General features: G+C 38.2%; 1 protein-coding gene and 2 non-coding genes across 6 annotated transcripts in view; 2 read left to right on the forward strand and 1 right to left on the reverse strand.

The window, feature by feature from the left end:
- The window catches only part of TET1 (tet methylcytosine dioxygenase 1), a 147,865-nt gene that overhangs the window by 22,667 nt on the left and 102,279 nt on the right, over window positions 1–22,919 (forward strand). Inside the window, exon 1 of one of the 4 annotated variants that reach the window (XM_088841931.1) lies at window positions 22,306–22,457. The exons of 2 other annotated variants lie outside the window; for them this stretch is intronic. The gene's annotated coding sequence lies outside the window, so the exon portion shown is untranslated. Of the gene's footprint in view, window positions 1–22,305; window positions 22,458–22,490; window positions 22,776–22,919 lie in introns of those variants that run through there. One more of the 4 variants, XM_088841930.1, reaches the window with a different exon arrangement.
- LOC129556059 (U6atac minor spliceosomal RNA) lies at window positions 8,747–8,872 on the reverse strand. Its single transcript, XR_008685899.1, has one exon. It is a non-coding gene; the product is annotated as a U6atac minor spliceosomal RNA (small nuclear RNA).
- On the forward strand, window positions 16,534–16,659 carry LOC129556043 (small nucleolar RNA SNORA36 family). Its single transcript, XR_008685883.2, has one exon. It is a non-coding gene; the product is annotated as a small nucleolar RNA SNORA36 family (small nucleolar RNA).

The raw sequence follows: 22,919 nt of genomic DNA on the forward strand, positions 1-22,919 counted from the left end.
GTTTTCCAGTGTATGTATATATCGCAATACAGAAATTCTATTGTTAAAATTATATATTAACAATATCTGTTCTATTGTTTTGTCATATATCATATTGCCTATCCATTCTATTGTTAATGGGCAGTGGAATGTTACAGTATAGAACTGAACAGGAGAATAAATGTAGTGCTACTATGGACATTTTTATGAAAGCCTTTTGGTGAATATATGCATGCATTCTATTGACTATATTCCTAGGAGTGAATTGCTTTGTCATAAAATATGCATATGTTTAACTTTTATTGATTCTGCCAAACTGCTGTCCCATCATGACTCTTTATAGTAGTGTATGAGAGTTCCACTTGCTCCCTATCCAACAGTTGGTATTTTCTGTCTTATTTTGTCTTAATAATTTCATTGGCTGTATAGTGGCATCACTACACTGCATTTCCTTGATGACTAATGAAATCGAGCTCTTTTTTTTTTTTGCCTCACTGTGCAGTTTGCAGGACCTTAGTTCCCTGACCCTAACCCCTGCAGTGGAAACATGAAGTCTTAACCTCTGGAACACCAGGAAAGTCCTAGTTTTATTCACTTTTAAATAGGCTTTTTACTATTAATTCATTAGTTTATTATGTTTTGTTGAAACAAATTCTTTGCTGAATAAATAATTGCTGATATCTTTATCTGTTTTATGACAATGTTTCCCTTAATTGTGCTTCATATTTTTTGGCCACACTTCAAGACTTGCAGGATCTTAATTCTCCAACCAGGGATCCAACCCAGGCCTGGCAGTCAAAGCCCAGAGTCTTAAACATTGGACCACAAGGGAACTCCCTGTACTTTTTAATGAACAGAAATTCTTTTCTTTTTTTCTAAAAACTGTTTATATATTTGGTTGCACCAGGTCTTAGTTGCAGCCTGTGGGTTCTAGCTCCCTGTTGTTCAGTCACTCAGACCTGTCCAACTCTTTGCAACCCCATGGACTACAGCATGCCAGGCTTCCCTGTCTTTCACCACCATCTCCTGGAGCTTGCTCAAACTCATGTCCATTGAGTCGGTGATGTCATTCTCATCCTGTCTTGCCCTTCTCCTGCCTTCAAACTTTCCCATCATCAGGGACTTTTCTAATGAGTCAGTTCTTTGCATCAAGTGGCCAAAGTATTGGAACTTCTGTTTCAACATCAGGCCTTCCAATGAATATTTAGAATTGATATCCGTTAGGATTGACTAGTTTCATCTCTTTGGTAGTTCCCTGACTGGGGATCAAACATGGGCCCCCTGCATTCAGAGCTCGGAGTCTTAGCCACTGGACCACCAGGGAAGTCCCGAATGAACAGAAATTCTTATCTTTAATGTAGTCCAGTTTACCACTCTTCTTCTTTATGGTAACTTTTTAATAACTTTTTATTTCCTGTTTAAGAAAATGTTGTCTATTTTTTGCAAATTCCAAGGTCATGAAGTTGTTCTCTTTTGTTTTCTTCTTTAAAAGCTACTTTTTTAAACCATTCACATTCAGCTGTATGAATATATGGAATTGACTTTTGCTTGTTGTGTGAGAGATAGGAGTCAAGATTCATTCTTCTTCATCTGGGTATCTACTTGACCAGCACCATTACTGAAATGACTGTACTTTCCCCACTACAGCATCAACTTTGTGACAAATCAGGTGATGGATTAATTCTGACTCTGTTTATAGACTGTTTTCATTGGCTTTTTTTTCTATCTTTGTATCTAAACTTGCATCATTATTAGGCTTTACCACTAGTCTTGCTGACTGGTAATATAAGTCCTTCAGTATTTTTTTTTTAATATTTATTTAGGCTATTTTGTTGTTGTTCTTTCATGACTTTTTTTTCTTTTTGGGGGACTGGGCATGCTTGCTTTGTCAGATCTTAATTCCCGGACCAGAAATCCAACCCGCCCTCGGCAGTGAGAGTTCAGAGTTCTATTCACTGGACCACCAGGGAATACCCAAATTTTTGAATCCACTTGTAAATTTCCACCAAAAGCCATGCTGAAATTTTTATTGTGTTTGTGTTGAATCTGTGTATCAGTTTTGAGAGACTGACATTTTTTACAATATTGAATCTTCCACTTCATGACCATAGTATATTTATGTCTTACTGTTTTTCAATATTTTATAGTTTCCAATATAGAGTTATTTAATTTGCTTTATTTTTAATGATCTGATACCAGACTTTTGATACTTCATATGCTTATCAATGATTTAAGTCCATTTACTTTGATAACTAAGAATATTGTTAAACAAATATATTTCATATGTTTGTTTGTTCCTCACATCAGAATTATTTTACTTATTATTAAGGGTTGGAGTGAGAGAGAGAATATACATTTATAGTTTTTAAATTTTAATATTGTTATTAGTGCTTATATGAAATAAATATGAATTTTAAAAACAGAATTATTTTTTCTTCTAAAATACACTTAGCCCCGAAAGGTATATGCCAGTTCCCAAGATGTTAACTAATAATGTCTGGGAGAAATAAAAGCAATTTTGATTTACTTTTTTTTTATCAGAAATTGCATTTTTGCCTCACAATGATTTATTTTAATTGTACAACAAGGTGTAAGACTAGATAGTCTTACCAGTGATATCTTTGGCCAAGAGATAAAGTGTTATTCTTCTACCTAATTTTGTTCAGTTCTCCATATTAAGAAATACAGATAATTAAAGCCACTAACTTTTAACTCATAGTCATCTAGGAATTTGCCCTTGGCTAGGTATTCCTTATATGTATTTGTGATTTAGCATATTGACACATATGCGTTATTCTATTTATTGAATAGTGAAAGAAGTTTACAAGTAGCGAGGGTGCTTTTTAGTATCAGATCTTTATTGTTCAGTTGCTAAGTTGTGTCTGAAGCTTTGTGACTCCATGGATGCAGCATGCCAGGCTTCTCTGTCCTTCACTGTCTTCCGGAGTTCACTTGAATTCATGTCTGTTGAGTTGGTGATGTTATCTCAACCTTTGTCACCCTCTTCTCCTATTCTCAATTTTTCTCAGTATCAGTGTCTTTTCCAATGAGTCTGCTCTTCCCATCAGGTTGCCAAAGTACTGGAACTTCAGCTTCAACATCAGTCTTTCCAGTGAATATTCAGGGTTGATGTCCTTTAGGATTGACTGGTTTGATCTGCTGTCCAAGGGACTCTCAAGAGTCTTCTCCAGCACCACAATTTGAAAGCATTAATTCTTCATCACTCAGCCTTTATGGTCCAGCTCTCATATCCATATGTGACTACTGGAAAAACCATAGCTTTGCCTATACAGACATTTGTCAGCAAAGTAATAATGGCTCTGCTTTTTAATATGCTGTCTAGGTTGGTCATAACTTTTCTTCCAAGGAGCAAGCAACTTTTAATTTCATGGCTACAGTTACCATCCGCAGTGATTTTGGAGCCCAAGAAAAGAAAATCTGTCACTATTTGCCAAATCCATCTATTTGCCATAAAGTTATGGGACTGGATGCTGTGATCTTCATTTTTTGAATGTTGAGTTTTAAGCCAGCTTTTTCACTCTCCTCTTTCACTTTCATCAATAGGCTCTTTAGTTCTTCTCTTTCTGCCATAAGGATGGTGTCATCTGCGTATCTGAGGTTATTGATATTTCTCCTGGCAATCTTGATTCCACCTTGTGCTTCATTCAGCTGGCCTTTTGCATGATGTACTCTGAATAGAAGTTAAATAAGCAAGGTGACAATATACAGCCTTGACGTACTCCTTTCCCAACTTTGTACCAGTCCATTGTTCCATGTTTGATTCTAACCATTGCTTCTTGACCCACATACAGGTTTCTCAGGAGATAGGTAAGGTGGTCTTGTATTACCATCTCTTTTTGCATAGTTTGTTGCGATCCACAGTCAAAGGCTTTAGTGTAGTCAATGAAGCAGAGATAGATGTTTTTCTGGAATTCATTTGCTTTCTCTTTGATCCAGTGGATGGTGGCAATTTAATCTCTGGTTCTCTGCCTTTTGTAAATCCAGCTTGAACATCTGGAAGTTCTCAGTTCATGTACTGCTGAAGCCTAGCTTGAAGGATTTTGAGCATTACCTTCCTAGCATGTGAAATGAGCACATTTGTATGGTAGTTTGAACATTCTTTGGCATTGCCTTTCTTTGGGATCGGAATGAAAACTGACCTTTTAATTACATGAATTGAATAATTGAATGACTAAGCACTTTGTGAATTGGTTGCCAAGGTGAAATAGTCTCAATATTTATTCCAGTTTTTTGTGTGTGATTGCATGTGTGTGTGTGTGTGCAGGGTTGTTGTTTTTTTTGCCATACCAGGCAGTTTGTGGGATCTTTGTTCCCAGACCAGGGATTGAACCCTGGCTACCATGGTGAAAGTTCTATGTTTTAACCACTGGACTGCCAGGAAATTCCCTACTCCAGTTAACATTGATTCCCCCCCCCCCCAAATATTAAAAGGTTATTCTATGCTTGGTTAAATTAATAGCTACTAGATAACACCATAAATGTGCTATTTGTTACCATGCTACCTTCTTAGCTAATAGAAAGTACACCTGGAAAAATAGCAATACCTGTATAGGTTGCACTTGAAAAGCTAAAAGTTAATATGATACAAATGGAGTGGATAGTGTGCTAACAGTGTGGTTCTGGAGATGTCTCTTCAGAATTGGTTGACATACTTGTTTAATTTTATTTTATCCATGTTAGTGGGAGTGGAGTGGGACAGGCCTCTCCTGGCCACTGCTTTTCTTACTGTTTTCAAACAGCCGGATTTCATTTTGGCATGTGTTATATATGGCATATGGAACAAATTTTTGCTACCAAGTTTTGCAATTGAGGGCAGATGTTATATGTCCTTAAATATGCCTTTAAGGAATCTCTTTGGATCACTGCTGAGTCTTCAGTAGCATACCTCACCACAGAGCTGACCATAGGAAAAAGAACCTTTGGTGTCTAGGAACCTTGCATGTTTAGAATATGTATATATACACATAAACTGAATCACTCTGCTGTACACCAGAAACTAACACTACATTGTATATTAAGTATACTTCAATAAAAAAAAAGATGTCTACAAAACCATGCTGATCTTGACTGATTCTGATCAGTGTATGCTAATTTCTGGAATCTTGTTAATATGGTTCAAATCTTACCTTGCCACTTTGTGTAGACCATCTTATCCAGAAAAAAAATGTGAAACTGACTTAACACTTTCATCTAATATCCATATTATCCAAGTTATACTATCACTTACTGGTGAACATTGTAGTTTGGTATGTTTATTTTGCTATAGAGCTTGTCTCGCCAGATCTTTCTGGTCAGCTTCTTGATTTTTATTTATTTTTTATTATTCCAGATTAGTGTTTCAAGAGTTGATTGTTTCAAAGCTTCAAAAGTCATTCTCTTTATAAAGTAGGCTGTCATTGTGATACTACAATGGATGTGGCACAAGTAAAACCAGGAATCACATATTTTTGCATGTGTGCGTGTGTGCTAAGTTGCTTTAGTCATGTCCAACTGTTCATGACCCCATGAATTGTAGCCTGCCAGGCTCCTTTGTCCATGGATTCTCCAGGCAAGAATACTGGAGTGGATTGCTCTGCACTCCTCCATGGAATCTTCCTGATGCAGGGATTGAATTATCATCTCTTCTATCTCCTGTATTGGCAGATGGGTTCTTTACCACTAAGTAACACCTGGGAATCAAATATTTTTGCATTAATTTCATATTAAAATAAAACGTGACTAACGAATCAAATTAATGTAAGCAATTCAAATCATTACCTTGATAATGAGACTAGGTGCTCAAGTCATGATTATCCAGAAAGTCTATGCTAATTAGCATCAGCTCATGTCTGCAAAAGAGTAAGCAACAAGAGAAATCTCGTTCTTTTCTGATTTATTTATGGCCCATTAATACTGATTGAACCCAGATCTCCCACATTGCTGACCGTTTCTTTATCATCTGAGCCATCAGGGAAACCCAAGAATACTAGAGTGGGTAGCCCATCCCTTCTCCAGGGGATCTTTCTGACCCAGGAATCAAACTGGGATCTCCTGCATTGCAGGAGGATTCTTTACCAGCTTAGCTACCAGGGAAGCCTTAAAAAGAAGGGGATCATGAGAAAGCAATGATTAGAGGTGAGATGTGTACTTCTAAAGCCAAAGCCCAGGCTAGGGAAGGTGCCAACACATAATAGGTGCTCAACAAATGTTTGTTGAACAAATGACTCAATGAATGAATGAAATCTCATTAAAAAATGTAAGATTCATTCACATACTAGTGTCTCTTTAAAAAAATGCACTGTAAACCATCATATTCCATATATACTTAATATATCATCTTAGCAACTAGTACTCCAAAATATTTTGGAGTTTGTCCTATATATGTCATTTTCAAGTACCAAAGATATTAGGATCATGACATATCTATAATAGAAATTTAAGAAGAAGACTTGAGAAAAATGTTTTTAGAAAGATAAACAGTGCTTTACAAATATGTTAAAAAAAAAAAAAGAGCAGCTGCTTGTTTTGTTTAAAATTACAGCCATGTTCATTTGCAGTTTGAGTTATACCAAGATGCAAAGTTTAGACAACTCAAAATTCTGAAGGAAAAAAGACCATGAAAACTCAAAATTGCATTTTTCTAATTGTAAATGGAATTTTGGAAAACAATTCTAGAAGGATACATACCTACCAAACAAAATGTTGGAACCATTTACCTCTGAGGACTCGAATTTTTGGATGTAGGAGGGATGTATTAAAAAATATGTGACTTTAAATTTTTGACTAATTTTTTCTAAAATGGTTTGAGTTTCTACATAAAGAACTTATGTTTTATTTAAAAAGTAATAAAACATACTAAATCAAAGTGATGTAATTTGCATTTAGAAAGTTTAGAAGAGGCAGTGCAGTGGTTAGAACTAATGCTTTCACTGCGAAGGGCACAGTTCCAATCCCTGGTTCCAGGAACTAAGATCCTGCAGGCCATGCAGCAAAAAAGAAAGTAAAAAGAAACAAATATGAAAAGATAAACTTTAATTCTATTATCTAGAGGCAATCGCTATGAGTATATAGTATTTTTTCTACCTTTGAAAAATACCATTGTTTTTAAATTTCTTTTTTTGTTTCACTGGCAAGGAAAGATGATGCTCAGTTTGAAATGTTAAAGGTATACAAATTGCCTTGTTGCAATAAAGCTAAACGTGTGCGCACACACACAGAAAAAATAAATAACATCGTTAAAGTTGATTGGGGCAAAATTTTTTCACCTTTTTATTTTTACTTAGTATATCATTAGCATTTCCCTTGTAAGTAAAAATCTGTAAAGGTTTTAAAAATATGTGTATAATATTCCTTTGGGATAATGAACATAACCCACTAAATCATTTTTCATTACTGGATGAATTATTTTATATTTAGTGAACTTTTTTATCTGTATAAATCTTGGTTCCCATTTCAAATTGTGTTCTTGACACTGGAATCTACTAGTCCTTTATGTCAAGCTAGAAGTATTAGTGTAACTGAAATTTTGGTATTTTGCTAATAATTTATGATTTATTATTGCCTAAATAAGGAAGCCTATTGGAGCTTCCCTGGAAGCTCAGATGGTAAAAAATCTGCTTGCAATGTGGGAGACCTGGGTTCAGTCCCTGAGTTGATAAGGTCCCCTGGAGAAGGAAATGGCAACCCACTCCAATATTTTTGCCTGATGAATCCCAAGGGCAGAGGAGCCTGGCGAGCTAAAGTACATGGGGTGGCAAAGAGTCTGACACAGCTGAGTGACTAACATACACAAACAGTTTCTTAAACCTTTATCACCTTTGGAAACCTGACATTTGTAGTACAGGTTTTTGTTTCTTTGTTTGTTTTTGGAAAATCAAGTGCATTTCCTTCTCAAAAAATGAGAAACTAAAGTTTCTGTTACATTCGTTTTGGTAAATACATCTTCATGCCCTCTCAAAGATGGAGCTTGAGCCAGCATTTCAGCATACCTCCTCACTAATGACTGGATACTAGCCAGATCAGACTAGGTACTTGGTGTATTTTTATCTACTATGGAAAAAACAGAATTTTTAAATTTATTATTATATTAGTGCTTTAGTCCTGCTAAAATTTCCACATATTTTTGGTTGCTAGACAAGAATTCCTGAGACTAATTTGATCCTAATTTCAATGATCCCAACACTTGTCTTTCATATAATGTTTCAAAAACGATAAAGTTAAAACTACAGCAGAGGTTTTTAATCTGGATGGACTTCAGTGCTCTGTGATTCCATCCCCTCAAAATTATATGCTTTCTATGCGTTTTTCTGGAAAGATGATCTTTAACTTTCATTAGATTGCACAGAAATGTAAATCATGTTTCCTACCCTCCAAGATATAAACAAGTAAGAGAACCACTCTAATCTTTTTTTAAAAAATTTTAAATTTTAATTGGAAGCTAGTTACTTTACATTATTGTGTTGATTTTGCCATACATTGACATGAATCTGCCACGGGTGTACATATGTTCCCCATCCTGAACCCCCCTCCCACCTCCATCCCCATATCATCCCTCTGGTTCATCCCAGTGCACCAGCCCCGAGCATCCAGTATCATGCATAGAACCTGGACTGCCGATTCATTTCACATATGATAATATACATGTTTCAATGGCATTCTCCCAAATTATCCTCTCCCACAGAGTCCAAAAGACTGTTCTATATATGTGTGTCTCTTTTGCTGCCTCACATACATGGTTATCATTACCATCTTTCTAAATTCCACATATAAAAAACAGTGGTTAGATGACATGAAATCGGTGGCAATGCCTTAACTGTATACATGTTGTCAGGCCCGAGAGCCTCTTCCGTCCTTGTCAAGGGGAGTGCTGATCTTCTCTCCTTACATACAACACCACATTAATCTTTTAAGGCTTGGAAAGAAGGAAATTGACAACTGTTACTATGATTAAATTATACTAAGAGTTCTGATGTTCCTCCATTGTGAAAATGGATCTATTTGTAACATTGTGATAGTCAGACCGGTGAAGCAAGGATGTCCCGAGGAGCAGTGCTGAAGTCTACAAAGGGTCTGGAAGAGTTCCTGCCACATATGGATGCTTAAACATGGTGGTTATTGTTTTATCCTTGTGGAGATTTGCCTATTCATTTCATTACTTTCACCCATTTCCCTCTTGCTATTTGACTCCGATTTTTTAGAGAAAAGTAGCTAAAGTCTGCAGAAGTAGACAATACATGCCATTTCACAGTATCTGCAAATGCATTTTTCCTGCTAGAGGATTAAGATACATTATGAATGAATTGATTTCACCATTCCCATGTGATACGGAATTATAGTTGTGGTTTCCGGCGAGGCAATGATGCCACAGTTATTTTCTTGTCTTTGGATAATGAAAGGGTTTTGGTGTTTCTGCTGTATTCTAGACATTCACACTATACAGCTTATTTTCATATCATATTTCATATGGAACACCATTTTGTGGTGAGTTTTCTGTTAAAGTGCAAAAGTAGGATCAAGGTAGGAGGAAGTAGGAGGTTAAGATAGTGGAAAAACACAGTTGATTCAAGTCATGGACTTTTTTTCTTTTTGGAGTATAGCTGCTTTACAGTGCTATGTCAATTGAATAGAGTTCCCTGTGACACACAGTAGGTTCTCATTACTTATCTGTTTTATACATAGTAATGCATATATATACTGAGAAGGCAATGGCAACCCACTCCAGTACTCTTGCCTGGAAAATCCCATGGACAGAGGAGCCTGGTAGGTTACAGTCCATGCGATCGTGAAGAGTCCAACACGACTGAGCGACTTCACTTTCACTTTTCACTTCCATGCATTGGAGAAGGAAATGGCAACCCACTCCAGTGTTCTTGCCTGGAGAATCCCAGGGACGGCGGAGCCTGGTGGGCTGCCGTCTATGGGGTTGCACAGAGTCGGACACGACTGAAGCGACTTAGCAGCAGCAGCAGCAGCAGTGCATATGTATCAATCTGAATCTCTCAATTCACCACCCCCCGCCCCGACTCCTTTCACCCACTTGGTGTCTATATGTTTTTCTCTATGTCTGTGTCTTTATTTCTGTTTTGCAAATAGGATCTTCTATACCATTTTCCTAGTTTCCACATATATATGTGAATATGTATTTGTTTTTCTCTTTCTGACTTAACTGCATTCTGTGTGATCCTCTCTAGGTCCACCCACATGACACCATTTTGTTCTTTTTTATAGCTGAGTAATATTCCCTTATACATATGTACCACATCTTCTTTACCCCTTCCTCTATTGATGGACAGTTAGGTTGCTTCCATGCAAGCCATGGATTTTTGGAGGGAGCTCATCCAGTTTAGGTTTAGAGAGAAAAGTGTGTATGTGTTTGTGTGTGTGTGTGTTAGTTTCCTCAGTTCTTGGCAGAGTAAGTGACTTGTTTAGGAGTTGATGCAGAATTTCAGGGAGAGTTGTCTACTAGGCAACATAAAATTAAATTACATTCTTTATTCACCTAATTTTATTTTCTAGGGACATTTCTGGTGTTTTTTTTTTTTTTTTGGTGTTTTATATATATATTTAAATACATATTATATTTATATAATATTTTGTATTTTTTATCTATTTTTGGCCACATGACTTTCAAGATCTTAGTTCCTTGACCAGAGATTGAACCCATGCCCTCTGCCATGGAACTTTGGTGTCCTAACCACTGGACCACCAAGGAATTCTTGGTCTTTAGTATATTTACAAGATTGTGCAACCATTACCACAATCTATTTCTTGAATGTGTTCATCACTCCCAAAAAGAAACCCAGTATAATTAAGCAGTGACTCCTCATTTTTCCCTCTGTCAGCTCCTGGTAACCACTAATCTGCTTTTTTGTCTTTATGAATTTGTCTATTCTGGGTATTTCTTATAAATGGAATCATACAATATTTGGTCTTTTGTATCTGGCTTCTTTCACTTTAGCCTAATGTTTTCAAGTTTTGTCCTTTTCATTGCATTTATCAGTACTTCCATGACTGAATATTTTTTCATTGCATGAATAAGCCACATTTTGTATAAACATTCATCAGTTGATGAACTTCTGAGTTGTTTCTACTTTTTAGCTATTATGAATAATGCATTTATGAACAAATGTGTACAGGTTTTTGTGTGAAAATATGTGTGGAAAGGCTAGGGAAATCTTTGAGTTGAAGAGGCTAGGGATCTCTCTGGAGCTGTCTATATTCTGAGGAGTGTAACTTTTGGGTCCTATGGCAACTGTATGTTGCCAAACTGTTTTCCAAAGCAGCCATATCATTTTAGATTCAACCAGCCATGTATGAGGGTTCTAATTTCTCCACATCCTCATCATAGCTTATTATCTGACTTTTTTGTTTTTAGTGGGTGTGAAGTGATACTCCAGGATGGTTTTGGTTTGCATTTCTCTCATTAATGATGTCAAGCATCCTTTCATGTGTTTATTGACCACTTGTGGACCTTTGGAGAAGTGTCTATTTCAAGTCTGTCCATTGGGCTGCTACAACAAAATACTGCAGCCTGGGTGGCTTATAAACAACAGAAATTTATTGCTCATAGTTCTAGTGAAGGCCCACTTCCTGGTTTATAACTGGTGCCTTCTCACTGTGTCCTCACATGGTGGAAGAGGCTAGGGATCTCTCTGGAGCTTCTTCTAGAATGTGCTGCTGCTGCTGCTGCTGCTGCTACTGCTGCTAAGTCACGTCAGTCGTTTCCAACTCTGTGCGACCCATAGACGGCAGCCCACCAGGCTCCCGTTTCTGGGATTCTCCAGGCAAGATCACTGGAGTGGGTTGCCATTTCCTTCTCCAATGCATGAAAGTGAAAAGTGAAAGTGAAGTCGCTCAGTCGTGTCCGACTCTTCGCGACCCCATGGACTGTAGCCTACCAGGTTCCTCCGTCCATGGGATTTTCCAGGCAAGAGTACTGGAGTGGGTTGCCATTGCCTTCTCCCTAGAATGCCCTAATCTCATTCAATTCAACGGGTATAACTTAAGTATCTTCCAAAGGCCCAACTTTCGAATTCATTATATTAGGCATTAGGATTAAAACAAATTAATTTTGAGGGGCACAAAAATTGTTTGGTGCTTGTCATTTGATATGCATCAAGCAAATGTTGGTCGAATTGAATGATACTAGTCATGGCTGTGAAAATGGTGTGTAGTAAACGTTGACATCCAAAGGGTTTAATAACAACTATTATGTATTGAGAACATACTAAGTGCTTTTAACTGTATTAAGAACTGAAATGCTCATTGTCTCATTTCATCTTTACAATAGTCCTATGAAATGAACATTCTTCCCCCAATGTATAAAATAAGACAATGAGGCTTAGATTGGCCAAGTAACTTGCCTAAGACTACACAGTTGATCTTGGATTAGGGCCCTTGGCTCATATGCTAAGGACTCATTTTAACCACCACGTCCTTGAGCAAGGGCAACAATCAAAATGTGAAGAACCTGGAGGGTTCAGAGAAGTGGGACCAAAATGTGGACTGGTTGAAGATAGCCATGCTGTTTATTGCTGCTATCTTAGGCCTGTGAAACTTCAAAAGAGATGTTGTATAAGAATCTTATAGGATTTTAACAAGAAGCTACTGTATAGCACAGGGAATTATATTCAATATCATGTAATAGCCTATAATGGAAAAGAAAAAATATATATAAAAAACCGAATCACTTTAATACGTACCAGAAACTAGCACAACATTGTAAGTCGACTATACTTCAATAAAAATTTTAACAAAAGAATTCTATAAGCTCATTTTACAAAAATATAATTTTTTGAGCGAAATCAAATATTTAAACTCTTTGAGTTTGCCAGTCCCACTGCTTCTATATTTTAATTTCAAGGTTAGTCTTTTTAATCATCTTTCTAGCTCTTTTTTTTTTTTTTCTTTCCATTTTTAGTTTCTACTTAAGAAACTTTTACTCCCCCCTGGACCTCATTCCTTTCTAAATCCTGGTCTGGTAATTCATTCTATACTATCATGGTAATTTTTCACTCTTCTCTGCCTCATGCAAATGTTTTTATATTTTGTATATTTTTCCTTTGTCTTCAGCAGTTGTTCCAAATTACCAATTCTATTACAACTGGAAGTGACAGTTTCACATTCTCTTCCCCACTCCCCACCACCCCAACACAGATTTTAGTGTCCTGAGCAGGGATTGATCCCAGGCCATAGCAGTGAAAATGCGCCAAATCCCAACCACTTGACGGCTAGGGGACTCCCTCATTTTCTTTTAAACTAATAAATGTAAGATTAGGTTATATTCTATGGTGAAATTAGCATGCCCTAACTCTATCAGAAATCTTGTTAGTATTAGACTTATCTGGGAGAGGTTCCAGTGTCCTGAAATACTGTTTGCTTAAATATTTCCATTTTTATATTAAATGAGTTTTTATTGCTCAATACCTTGTTTATTTGTACTTGTTTTCTTAATTAATGACAGACATTGTTCTCTCTTGCTGCAGAGGAATACCTAGAAGTCAGCTGCCATACCACAAGCTTTTTCATAGCCATTATAGCATTTAACCCTAATGTCAGCTTTGACCCTCATGGGGACGAAGTCTACGGGAGACTAACTTGATCAAGGTGACACAGTTAATAAGCATCATTGGGATCTGGATCCCATCAGAGGATGAGATGGTTAGATAGTATCACTGACTCAATGGACATGCATTTGAGCAAACTCTGGGAGATGATGAAGGACAGGGGAGTCTGGCGTGCTGCAGTCCATGGGGTCACAAAGAGTTGGATACAACTGAACAACCAAACAGCAACAACAACAGGGGCATATTGATCTTGTATAGTATCATATTTTAATAATATGTGTAAAATATATTATACTTTATAGATATTTTATTTATTATTATATTTTATTATATTATATAAATAAATTATATTTATGTGTAATATAACATCTTAAGGTGAACAGGGGGCCTGGAGGAAAGAATACTTTTGTTTCAAAAATATCTAACATAATTTCTGTCATCACATGCATAGCTACTATTAGGGAATTGTTAGGTATACTGGTCATTCCCCCCACCAAGTCACTAAGGCTTCATTATGATTATTAGCAAAAGTAGCCCTATAAAAATATGGGTATGTATTTCATAAAGTTAGAAACAATCACAGTAACGGTGAATGCAGTTTGACTTAGTCTCAAGTGGTGCACATGAAAGAATTGTTATGAGCAAGGAAAATATCAATTCATAGATTATAAATATCTAGTAAAGACATTAAGGACCATTTATTTTAAACAACAAGAGTTACTGTGCCTTTTGAATAATATTTTGAAATCAGGTAAATCAAACAGATTTGGGGGGAAATTGCATTTTCTCAACTGGCCGTTAAGAGTATCTATGGAAACTCCATTATAATCAGGTTAAAACATTCCTGAAAAACATAGGCAAGTTTTTCATTTAAACTTGCACAATTAACACAGGTAGAAGTTTGTGCTTCATACCTGTTATCTAAGGTGCACTGTAGTGAAAAATAATATTTTGTTTTCCTGTTACGATAAATATGTCTCCTTCTGATCCCACAAAGTATCCCTAAAGGGCTTTACATTGCAAAAGCTCAAAAGGATCCCCTCAGACAGTGAAATGGTACTCGCAAGTTAGAAAAAATATCTCTATTAAGAATATTGAGAATCATTTATTTTAAACAAGAATTGATGTGCCCAGTATTTGGGTATCAAGAAAGTCAAACAGACTTCAGAAAAATATTAATTTTAGGCATTCTATAATTGTAGATATTATAGGCTCCATGGCAAGTTTTCTGTGTTTTCTCTCTACCTGAGTTAAGTTCAATGGAAAAGTTATTCACTGAGTCAGAGATTCCACAGGTGTTAAGCAGTGTCTCTAATATAGTTGATGTTCTCTGTTCTATTTCTGGAATGAACAAAGGAAGGACTTCCCTTTCTCCAACCATCAGAAGCATCTGTCTAGTACAACCAGTTACCCAGATGAAAGAATGACATTTCTAGGCAAACAAATCTTTCTTCTCCATATGTTGTGTGGGACTCTAGTCAATTAGCTAAAAAGCTAAAGACATTAACCCTTCTGGAGTAACTGGCCTCATCTCAACAAAAACCTACATACACTTATTTTCAAAATATTGCTTTTCTTTGATTAGGACACTTAGTTATATGTGGGAGTTTTAGATAGGTAAAATACAAGGGTTTCACATCTGCGATAAACCAGGCATTTCTCCTTGTGCATGCTCAGTCATTCAGTTGTGTCCACCTCTTTGTAACCCCTTGAACTATAGCCCATCAGGGTCCTCTGTCTGCAGAATTTTCTAGGCAAATACGGGAGTGGGTTGCCATTTCCTCCTCCAAGGATCTTCCCCACCTAGGGCTTGAACCCATGTCTCCTGAATTGACAGGGGTATTGTGTATCACTGAGCCAGCTGGGAAGTCCTTGGTTCTCTCGAAAAGGTAGCTGATATTTGTAATGAACAACTTAACAGGAGTATCATTGTTGGCTTTTGAAGGGACCAATAATGGAAAGTTGAAGGTTGAAATAGAAACATTTCAAACTCAAATGGTATAGAATTAAAGGTTGATTACATCTCTTCATATGCACGCTTAATGACCAGCCGAAGATGGAGAAGCTCTAAACAGTCAGCAAAATCAAGACTAGGGGGCTCAGACCAGGAACTCCTTATTGCAAACTTTAGACTTAAAGAACGTAGGGAAAACCACTAGGCCACTCAGATACGACCTAAATCAAATCCCTTACGATTATACAGTAGAAGTGACAAATAGATTCAAGGGATTTAGATCTGATAAACAGAATGCCTAAAGAACTGTGGATGGAGGTTCGTAACATTGTACAAGAGAGTCAGACACGATCCAGCGGCTGAACAACAACATGCCCAAGTAGTAGTGTGTCTATTTACATACATTTGTCCCCACAGTGTGCCTGTCAAGAGCCACAGTGGGACTGTCAAGAGCCACAGTGTGACTGTCAAGAGCCACAGTGCTCCCAGGGTCCTTGAACATGTTACCCTCATCTGGGGCACACATCTTTCTTCTATGTTTAACCAACTTCTTACCTATCCTTTGGTCTCAGTGGAAATAAATGTCCCTCCTCTGGGGAGACTTCTCTAGTCTTGTATAGCTTTCTGGGCTCATCTCCATTCTATACTACTTTATAATTATCTGTTTATGTCTCTCCTGAGATGGTACATTCTGAGGGGCTGAGTGTCCAATGGTTGTTTTAAAAACAACACTATTCTTTTAAGGATTTTTGGTTATTAAATGGCGGAATTTCATTGTAAAAACATGAATTAACAAATGAACTTTATTTTCTTAAATTTAGGAGACACCTAGGTCTGACTTTTTAAAAAACAAGTTGTATGTGCGTAAATGCTTTGAGTTTCTCAGTGAAACAAAATATTTTTAAGATTTTGCTGTTAGGTAAAAAACTGAGGGTACAATGTTCTCTAGAGTCAACTTTCAGCTTTCTTGCATGATGTAGAGAAGGAGCCCAAAGGTACAGAACTTCCTTTAAAAACAAAGAAAGAAAAAAAGATTTCCAGAGTGTTGAGTTCAGTTCAGGGCAGCTTCCCTGTTCTATTAATTAAACTTTGGGACATTGAAACACAGGCTAGGAGGGATGGAAAGCATTACTCTATTCATATACTGCCTAGCCTACAGATACACTGCAAAAAATAAATAAATAATATTAATTATAAAATATAGGACAGACTAGCAATAATAAGAAGGAAACTTCAATGTATCACTCACAAAGAGGGAAATTTTTTTCTAAATCACAGCATCCTTTGTGATTTGATTTTGACAAAGAACATAGATGATGTTATTGGATTTCTCTGTTCAAATTATGGATCTAGACTGTAATAGAGGGAGTACAATAGTCAGTTTTAAGTTAGTGTGAAGAACTGTTGAGAAGAAATTGGGGTGAGGTGATATTTCAGCCCCATTGAGTCTTGGGCATTATGGTCCCCTTCATTGTCAACTGCCCTCGCTTGGCAACTGCAGAAGATCATTTTTTGTTCACTTGTTCCTTAGTTCTGGCTATTGAAGAGAAGTTATTTTTACCAGCACTAAGCAGGACTGCTAGAGAGAATGGGGTTGGATACTAGGCAGACCTGGTCCCTTAGAGAAGAAAAGGGCTACTGTAGATAAGCCTCAGAGAAGGAACTGGGGGAGGAAAGCACAGGGAAAGACTGTGCCCAGGGGGTTGACTCAATAATCCAGGAAGATCTCCAGTGTTAGCTGTTCAGGTTCTTACATTGCACATGAAATAAAATCAAACTGATTTTAAGATCTCCATTAGAATTGTTAAAGTATGAGTTGCACCAAGGTTCTGCTGCAAAAGCCATGAGTCTCCAACAGTACATAAGAAAAGAAATATAAAATGATTTCATGGGAGATGAGACAATGGCTTATATTAGAAGGATTTTGTGCTGCAGAGGTGTCAATATTGAGGAATAGTGAATAACTCTTGAGATTAATTTAGAAGACTCCTCCTAGTCAGTATTTGTATGTCTAGTTTCTTGTGGGTGCAGAATTGCTTATATTTAGAAATAGAAGTAGGATTTTGAAAATATACATAGATTTATCTCTGAGGGCAAAAAATACATTTTTTAAAAAGTACACCTGATGTAATGTTAATTTAAAATACTAATTAAAAATTTTTTAAATTATTTATTTGTTTGGCTGCACTGGGTCTTCATTGCTGCGTGGGCTTTTCTCCACTTGCTGTGCACAGGCTTCTCATTGAAGTGGTTTCTCTTGTTGTAGAGCAGGAGCTTTAGGGCACAGGGGCTTCAATACTTGCAGCTCCGGGACTCTAGAGCACAAGCTCAGTAGTTATGGCACATGGGCTTACTTGCTCCATGGCATGTGGGATCCTCCTGGACTAGGGATTGAACCCATGTCTCCTGCGTTGGCAGAAGGATTCTTTATCACTGAGCCCATAAGGAGAGCCCCTAAAATACTAGCCTTATTGAACTGCTGTTCTATGCTAGAAATGATGCATTTTTTAAAAAATATAATTGATTTAAAAAAATAGTTTATTTACAGTATTAGTTTTAGGTGTACAACATAATGATTCAATATTTTTATACTGAAGGGTATGGTTTCGAAGACAGTTCCTTTAAGGTTATTTTGAGATATTTATAAATGTCTATTGTTGAGTACTGACAATGAGAAGTTATAGAGAGAGCTGTATAAGATGGTTAGATTCAGGCTCAAGTTCTAACTTGCTACATAACCTGAGTTAAGTAATTTCACTTCTCTGGGTCTCACCCCTTAGATTTATCTATGACCTAAATTTTCTCCGATTTTGTTTGTTTATTTATTTGGCTGTGTTGAGTCTTAGTTGCTGTACGTGTGGTCTTTCTTCACTGGCGCGCATGGGGCCTCTTGAGTTGTGGTGCACAGGCTTAGTTCCCCCCTGGCATGTGGGACCTATGTCCCCTGCATTGTAAGGCAGACTCTTAACCACTGGACCACCATGAAAGTCCATTATATTCTTTTTTAATCTCTGTAATCGTGTGATTTTGGGGGGTGGGGGAGAAGGGTTTAAATATTTATTATTTGACTGCTCCGGGTCTTAGTTGCAGCATACAGGATCTAGTTCCCAGACCAGGGGTTGAATCCAGGCACCTGGCATTGAGAGCGCAGAGTTTTAACCACTGGACCCCAAGGGAAGTCCCAATTATGTGATTTTTTAAGAGATAGAACAATTTTGTAACATTTGAAAGAAACTAGTGCACTTGAGTTAGTTACAAAATTAAGTATCAACTCATGCAATGAGTTCCTTGTGATCAGGGTTAAGTTGGAATAAAAAATAGACTTAAGTAACAAAAATCAGTTCTGAATAAGTAGGACTACAACATCATGTTTCTTAGTTTCTGAATTTATCATTCAGTAAGATCTAATTGTGTGCATTTTGCTCTGAATAACAAGAGTGAAAATGGCTCTCTTGACCTCCACTTTCTCTGCTAGTAATTTCTGACTATTTTCTCCATCAAAGCTCACTATCACCTAAGCCTTGAGCTGAGACGGATAAATCGCTAAGTGTAGGATTTAGAACAGATGGTCATAACCAATAGAGGCTACCAATGCATTCTGTATTCAAACAAGTACAGATTTTCATGGTGTAGTATCGGTTGGATATTTGGAGTTAATGTTAGTTGTGATCACTTCCATTAACTCTCATTAGCTGGGATGAACTTTGGCTTTATTTATTAATTCATTTTACAGAACACTGCACATAGACCTTTGATGTTTATTTTGCTTAGGTTACCAAGTGCAGTATTATGCATTTTCACGAGTATCCCATGCAGTGAAAATGCCTGCCCATGGGGCTTTAAAAAAAACGAACTTCTCATCAGTGTGGATATTTAGTAGACCTAACACCCTGATCCTGATTTTATTTTATTGAGGCAAACATAATGGATCACACAGGTAATGAAATCATTTAAAATACATAATTATGGGAATTCCCTGGTAATACAGTGGTTAGGACTCTGTTTTCACTGCCCAGGTTCAATCCCTGGTCAGGGAACTAAGATCCCATAAGCCATATGATGGGGGGGCGGGAAATATATATATATATATATATATATATATCTCATGCTTACTCCTTGGAAGGAAATTTATGACCAACCTAGATAGCATATTAAAAAGCAGAGACATTACTTTGCCAACCAAGGTCCGTCTAGTCAAGGCTATGCTTTTTCCAGTGGTCATGTATGGATGTGAGAGTTGAACTATGAAGAAAGCTGATCGCCGAAGAATTGATGCTTTTGAACTGCGGTGTTGGAGAAGACTCTTGAGAGTCCCTTGGACTGCAAGGAGATCCAACCAGTCCATCCTAAAGGAGATCAGTCCTGGGTGTTCACTGGAAGGACTGATGTTGAAGCTGAAACTCCAATACTTTGGCCACCTCATGCGAAGAGTTGACTCATTGGAAAAGACCCAGATGCTGGGAGGGATTGGGGGCAGGAGGAGAAGGGGACGACAGAGGATGAGATGGTTGAATAGCATCACCAACTCGATGGACATGAGTTTGAGTGAACTCCGGGAGTTGGTGATAGACAGGGAGGCCTGTTGTGCTGCGATTGATGGGGTCGCAAAGAGTTGGACACGACTGAGAGACTGAACTGAACTGAATTGAATATATCATGGCCACTTTACTAAACAGTGAGCAATCAACCTGGGAAAATGTTCATGCCTTTAAAAATTTTTATTCAAGTATTCAAGGGGAAAGACACAATCTTTAATGGAAATAGAAAACACTTTAAGAAATAAATGTAGGGCTATCCTTGCATGCATTGTTGATGGGAATATAACATGGCAAAAAAAAAAAAAAGTGGCTTGGCTATAGAAAATGGTTTGGTGTTTCCTCACCCAAAAATTAATCAAAATTTTCATATGATCCACCATTTCTACTCCTAGGTATATACTCGAAAGAATTGAGAGCAGGGACTCAAACAGATACTTGCATAGCCAGTGTTATTCACAACAGAACAAATATTGCTTGATACTACTTATATGAGGTACCTAGAGCAGGCAAATGTGTAGAGACAAAATAGAACAGAAAGTTAACAGAAGTTAGGGAGTAGGGAGTAACTTCATGCATATAGAGTTTCTGCTTGGGATGATGAAAAAGTTCTGGAAATGAAAAGTGGTGATACTTGCATAATATTGTGAATATAATTAATGCTACTAAATTATACACTTTAAAATGGTAAAAAATGTAAAATTTTTGGTTTTGTATATTTTACCACACACACACAAGCCTCCAAAGAGAAAGAAACATAGGGCTAAAAGTTTTGCACCCATTTTCAAATACTGTTGTATTTGGTCCTGTTTTTGACCCATTTCATGTTTGCTTCATTCCCCACAGAGAGCTTTTTAGTGTGGGCTCAGTGTGCTTGAAGTTGCCGTGGTGAACGTGGTTAGGTCACAATCCACTGGTTTTGCTTGCTTCTTACATTTGTTAAAATTTTTGAGGGTGGATGGGTGGGGGAGAAGTAGTTTAAAGCGGGAAAACAATGCATGTTGGATTTCCCATTCCAACAAGAAAAGCGTGCTTTTGTGGCAAACCGAAAGGCTAGGAATCAAGGGTGATGAAATACAGGCTTTCCGGCCCTCACTCTGTTCCTGATTTCTGGTTGTGGGAATCTGTTCCGAATCCAACTGCAAGTGGAAAACCCATCTTTGGCTGAGCAGCTAGAGAGGCCCTCCTGCCAATCCCCCAAATGTGCTGCTGAGACTTTGGCCCTGTGAGGGTGGAGCTGAAGCTGTCTTCCCAAGATCTGTGCAGCTGTCAAGGTGGCTGTGATGGCACTGTGACTGGCCTCTGCACCGAATTTTGGCAATGACCTTGAGACCTGCCAGCTCAAACAGCTGTACTGGTTCTTTGTCTATTGCCATTATTACTTGTCCACGGGGCTGAAGGGAGGGGCTAGATTGCTCTGGCTCTGTCATTCCCAGAGTCTGGCAAGTTCCAACTGTGGTGCCTTGCTCTCCCAGTGCCTGCCACCCACTGGGCATGGGGCGGGGGGAGCGGGGGGTGACGAGTCCAGGTGTGCTGAGTGTGGGTGGCTGCTTTTTCCACCTCTGGCTCAGCTCCCAGTCCCTGGGAACCAAGTGGCCGTGTCTGATCATCAGCCCGTGCACAGACAGGCTCCACGTGGGGACCTGCTTGGCAGCTTTGCGGAGAGATGCTCGGTGACAGTTGAAGATCTTGGAAGGTAGAGGAGCCAAAGGTGCTTCTTATGTCCCAGAAGTATGAGTCCACTTTCTGGAAGCGATTAATTTCTTGAGGGAAATGAAGGTCATCAGAAACATCCAGAGCAAGAGAGAGAAAGCTTTTTGAAATCGCCAGCCACTCAGAGTGGCAAGTGTATTCTGAAAACTCCTCCCCCTTTCCTTGTCCTCATCCTGTCCTTTTCCTTTTAAGCGGCTTTATTATTATTTTTTAATCTGCCTTTGTCATTGGACATTTATTGACAGAAATCAAATTGCTGTGTTTCTGGGCAAAGCGCCGGCTGCAGAGAGGTGTGGTTCCCGAGGAATGAGACACGCAGCCCAACAGCTGAGCCTACAGTGTCCTCACATAACCTCCCTGCCTTAAATATCGCCAATATTTAGCCTTGCCTTATAAAGTAAAAATGCACAATACCTTCCAGAGTTTCAGCAAGCCCAAATGCCCCCCTCAGCTCAGTTATATCTCCTGTATGTTGGAGGCAGGGCCATGCACCCCCCCAACCCTAACCCACCCCCACCCCCACCCCCCCGCGCAGACCTGCCCTCGGAGCCTCCAAGAGGTTACTAATCAGGGAGACTCCGCCATCGATCCGATGGTGGAGACCTGGGGATTTGTGTGCATTGTTTTTGCTGAAGCCTCCTGTGATTTCGGCGCGACCAGATCCTCTGCAGCGAACTCCATGTCGCAGCTTGTGGCTGCCTGTGTCCTGTGGTGAGAGCGGAGCCGCACAGGAGATCCTTTGTCTAGGAAGGCTAGGCAGAGAAGATCACTTTGGAGTTGCTAAGCTCTGCATTGCCATTGGCTGCACTCTTTGTGGGGCTGTTTTTGCAAAAGGCATGCCCAGCACGTCTACAGTGCTGGCAGGCCAGGGCTGCCTTTAAACACCATGATAATAATACCAAAAAGCAGTTTGCAGAACTGTTCCACTGTAGAGGCTTCCTCTGCAGAAGCAAGCAAGATGGCTACCTCGTGGGCTTCGCTGTGAAGAATGCAGAGGCTAATTAAGACAGACTTTAAGGGGAAAAAAGGGTATTTCCCTACTTCATCTTTATGCAAGGCTTTTTTTTCAGTGACTTTTAAAGTATACATTTTACATAAGCTCTTTAGGTTCTGCCTAGCAAACATGTTGATGATTTTAGATGGGATAAGTAGTTTTATAGAGAAATAGCCAAA

The sequence above is a fragment of the Moschus berezovskii genome, chromosome 12 (genome assembly GCF_049115385.1).
Source record: "Moschus berezovskii isolate FMDL1 chromosome 12, NW_MosBer_1.0, whole genome shotgun sequence".
NCBI lineage: Eukaryota > Metazoa > Chordata > Mammalia > Artiodactyla > Moschidae > Moschus > Moschus berezovskii.